Below are 5,350 nucleotides of genomic sequence, written 5' to 3' on the forward strand. Positions count from 1 at the left end.
GAAGTTGTGACTACGTTACGATTAATTATAAGTAATTATATCATATAATAATATAACAAGCAAAAAAAGATTTATTTGTTTCATAGTTGCTCCGCCGTTATCTGATACCTCCGAGATCTCCTCCTCCCCTCAGATTCATTTGTTATACTCATATAACACAACACTCTTGAAAACATAATTAACGTTAACTCACAAAAAATATAATCGTGCAAATTAATTATTGTAACGGAATAATTACTCGATTACTTTGCACGTTGTTACCGATGTTAATCGCATACTTTACTACTTGTATATCGCAATGTAATTCTATTGAAATGCGATTATAAAGATTATATTTAATTAAATGCATTGTGAATTTGAAGTCAATTCGTTTTGTATAATTTCCGTTTATGATCATAAAATGTTAGCAATCTAATATTATGCAATAGAATATGATTAATAAAGTCAAGTTGATGACTAATTAAAATAGAATTACCTAAAAATAGATAATAAAAATTTAATATACAATATATTTCAAACAAATAAATTCCATAAAATAAATATTACAACTAAACAATCAATATATTATCTTTTATTTTATTTTAATTATACGATTATTATTTAAATCACTTGATTCAACAATTATTATGCGTTCTCGATTTAAAAGTGATAAATAAATTATATTTAAGAAAAAAATTCAAAGCACAAGATATATGTATCTGTATTTAATCTTAAAAAGAATTATATAATTACCCATATAAATGTCACGGTACAAAACGATAATTTACATAATTGTCATATCCTATCACTTTTATAAAATTTTATAAAATAAATTAATTGTATGAAATGCTTGCTTCAATAAACAGTCAATATATTACAATCATTAATTTAATTACAGACGACGGATAATTGTTCATGAGAAATAATCGCGTTCGGTAATTCCTTGTACTTGACAGGATTGTATTTCGATGAATAATGCGACGATACGTAAAACGGCACCGTTTCGTTTCACGCTTCGAGTCCAAACCAGTCATCGAAACAGAATATTTTATTTTTAAAAATCTGGAAAATGTATTCTAAATGTTTCGTTTTATTCATGTTAAAGCTGCGTTCCGTATATTATCAGTACTATATATAGCTCATGTCACATATGTTATTGATTTTCAGTACTAGCAGTGTATATTGAAATTTAGTCTAATTATCGATATACGATGCAATATAATTTATTCAAATAATTCGATTCAACTATTCACATTTTATTCCGTGATATCAATTGCAAAACATGGGCAAATTCTATTTAAGTAAAAAGTCTAAAACATCAAGATTTAGCTAGCTTAGAATCTAGAGATTACTATGTATCTGTTAGGTATTATACAGGGTATCCCATAACTCTTAATTAATATTTCAAGGGATGAAAGAGGAATTTTGAACTAAAAGTTCCTTTCCCAATGACTCCCATTTGACTCAGACCATTATTTACCGAGTTATTAACGATTAAAGTTGATCAATCAGATTGCGCCCAACCAGAGTACGTAGAAGCGTAGCGTGCTGTGAGACTCCTCGTGCTTTTACCCGATTAAAATTTTTTTCTAATTTTTTATATTAATTAATAAATAAATGAGTAAATAAATAAATAAATAAGTAGATAAATAAATAAATAAATAAATAAATAGATAAATAAATAAGTGAGAAAAGTTACAATTGGAAAGTTATCCAATTTCTGATTGTTTTTTTAATATTATTTATTATTTATTTATTTATTTAATTCAATTATTTAATTCATATTATTCATATTATTTATTATTTAATTCATATTATTTATTATTTAATTCATTTGTTCAATTTATTTAATTTTCATAGCTAACGATGCAGCGATGGGGAAAAAATAATTACGGAATATTTGTTATGGGTACTAAAAAAGACTATTGGCAAAAAACATTATCAAAATAAATTGTTTCTAAATAAATTGTTTAAACGACCTCTTCAAAAATTGTTTTGACACGTGTCATGTATGGTTCTTACGTATAAATATTATAAATAAATTAATATTGTTATAAATAAATAAATTAATAAATTAATTACGTAGATTAAATTATTTACGTGTTTTTTAATTTCGGATTTTAAAACGATAACGCCATCGAATTGTAAGAAAAAATACGTAAGAATCATACATGCCAACGTTATGAAATAGTTAAAATAAATTTTTCACAAGCAATTTGTTTAAATAATTTATTAAAAAAACTAATTTTAATTGGAAACTGATAGCTCCATCAATTTCTACAAAAAAAAAAAAAAAAACGTAAAAATCATACATGATACATGTCAAAATAATTTTTGAAGAAATCGTTTAAATAATTTATTTACAAACAATTTATTTTGATAATGTTTTTTGCTAGTAATCTTTTTTTGTACCCATAACGAATTAGAATAAAATTTTAATCGAAAGAATGTACAGAAAGCGCGAAAAGCCTCAAAGCACACTTCTGACTTTATTAATCATATTCTATTGCATAATATTAGAATGCTAACATGAATTTTATGATCATAAACGGAAACTATACAAAACAAATTGACTTCAAATTCATAATGCATTTAATTAAATATGTTATAATCTTTACAATCGCCTTTCTGCATACTCCAGTTGGGCGCAATCTGATTGATCAACTTTAATTATTAATAATTCGATAAATAATGGTCCGAGCCAAAATTGGAAAAGGAATTTTTAATTCAAAATTCCGTCCCCTTTCACTGCTTGAAATATTAATTAAGAGTTATGGAACACCCTGTATATATTCGTGTTATTTAATATAAGATTTAATTAAGATAGCATTTTGGAATAGAAATAATGTTATTTGAATTTTAATTTAACAAATTTGCACTATTACAAACAAATAATTCAATTTTTTTGTCTGATAAGAAATTAAAGAATTTATTAATTATTCTATATAAAAAAAATTACTAAATCTATTATTTAAAAAAGAAAGATTGCACAAAAACAATTTTAATATTTTAAAAGGATATTAGAATTAAATGTATTAAGTTAGATTGTTTTCCATAATTAATTATATGACAGAATTTTTTAACACAAATGAAATTATAAATATGAATTTATGCTCAGCAAAATTAAAAATTTCTATTAAATAATTTAAATTATTTACGCATATAAAATATATATTAAGATTAGTACGAAAAAGTAAATATATACACTGTAATATGTTAATTGGTAAACATATGTTTAATACAAATACAAATGTTTAATATTATTTCTTTTTATATCAGGAAAGATACACAACGTGATGCAACACTTTGTTTAATAATAATAATAATAATAATTCAAATGTATTATAATATTATTAATTAAAAATATGAGGTAATAATAATATATCTTTGTTTCAAAGGTACTCTCTTGCGAGGTAGATCTACGAAGCTTGAATTTGGCGAACGAACGAGCGGACGAAGGGATAGAAACAACAAAACCCGACACCATGTTTTCGCATGACATTAATTAAATTGTCCTCACGCGCGCGCGTACATGGCGCGTAATGGAGGTGGATGTAATGAGCGTATTTAATCAGACTGTTTAATCAAGATGTCCTTTTAAAGCCGGCGGCGCAATATCGTAAATAACTCTCGCTTGTATTCCCGACGCTTCTGTAAAAACGTAATGTGCACTCGCCTCGCGAACCAAATGACCAAATAGCGGTATTTCGAGTGCAACAATGGTGCACGGAAACATCCCCCGTAGTTCTTTTTTATTTTCCCACGCAATAACAGCGACAATCGATTTGAAATGTTCACGAACGATCGGCATAATATGCGATTTAAGCATGTAAAGATATAAAGCATATATAAATACACGAATGCCTATTGGGAATAATTATGTAATTTTTGAATTGTTGTATAATGTACATATGTTATGTGTGTGTGTGTGTGTGTGTGTGTGTGTGTGTGTGTGTGTGTGTGTGTGTGTGTGTGTGTGTGTGTGTGTGTGTGTGTGTGTGTGTGTGTGTAACTTTGTGTTTAACTGTGCAATTTATGATCACATATCAAAATCCGCTCGTTAACTATAAAAGATTACAATTGCTCGATAATGATTTCCCAATTGTAATAAATTTAGACTATCAATGCTTCATATCTAGAAGTAGATAGATTTAATATTGTAGCGGTAATGACGACACAATTTCAAGGACGATATTACAGTATTAATTAACGAGAGGAATGCGAATATCGCGCCACTTGGGGATGCTCTATATTATGTGATATTGTTCACAATAGACACCGAGATGAGATTATTGCCCTGCGCGAGCCGCGATTATCATTACAGTCGCGATTGAATTACACCTGGGAAGCCGCTTACACAAAAAGGGGAAAAAGCTCGAGTCGCCATCGCGAATAAGAAATGCCGCGAAATTATACCAAAAGAAACGCGACGATAAATCTTCGGCAGAATTACTTTCCGGAATGAACCGGAAGAGAAGCGAGAAATGCATGGGGAAGCACGAGGGGAGGATGTAATCGGAGATGAAAGATGGCCGAAGGTCGACCAAGCGTTTTGCGCTCGTCATTCGTAATTTCCCACCGAGAGAGGAAAAGTCATCATTCTTACCGTTTCAATGAGCTCGGGTTTCTTCATGATAATTGAAGGAATCATTTCAGGATTCGATTCTTTACGGCCGTTTGTTCCATATTTATTCTTTAGCTAGTAGTTTCCAGCTTTACGGAATTTCGATAAAAGTGGAACTTTAATAGAACACTATTAACGAGTTTTCCTACCTTCATTTACATCTGGCTATTCGCAATCTGAATGTTTCAAATTCGTCGCGAATAAGCGCAATTACGACTTGACGTCGGAAATAAAAATTTCAAAATATACTATAACCGTATTTATGAATATTTATGTATATTTATTTATAAGAAATTACATGTGTGTAATTTGTTATAATATTAGCATTTAAAATCAGAGGCAAAGTTTAGTTTAACATTTTAATGCCCAGACAAAAACCAGTTTTTTAATTTAAAAATTCACGAGTTAATGATCTTAAAATATCATAGATGTTACAGAGAGCTTTGATCCACTTGACCTGTCGATTAAAACCTGTTGTGTCCGAGATTGTGGGAACATGTACACGTTTCCATAAATCACGATCTGATCGACGTTTTAACCACGAGTACGCTAACCATATATAACACGCGGCGTTTCGGTGAATAATTTCGTCGTTGTTACTAAAGTGGAATTACTGAAGCGAATCTCGAATGTATTTGAATTCGCATATCGCATACGCTCATATTTAAAGGTTGAAGTAAACCGCGAACAAAGAGGACTTCAGGAAATTCTGATGGAAAATAAATAATTCAATTAAATAAATTTATT

The sequence above is a fragment of the Pogonomyrmex barbatus genome, unplaced genomic scaffold, assembly GCF_055798465.1.
Source record: "Pogonomyrmex barbatus isolate J1 unplaced genomic scaffold, ASM5579846v1 scaffold1, whole genome shotgun sequence".
Classification (NCBI taxonomy): Eukaryota; Metazoa; Arthropoda; class Insecta; order Hymenoptera; family Formicidae; genus Pogonomyrmex; species Pogonomyrmex barbatus.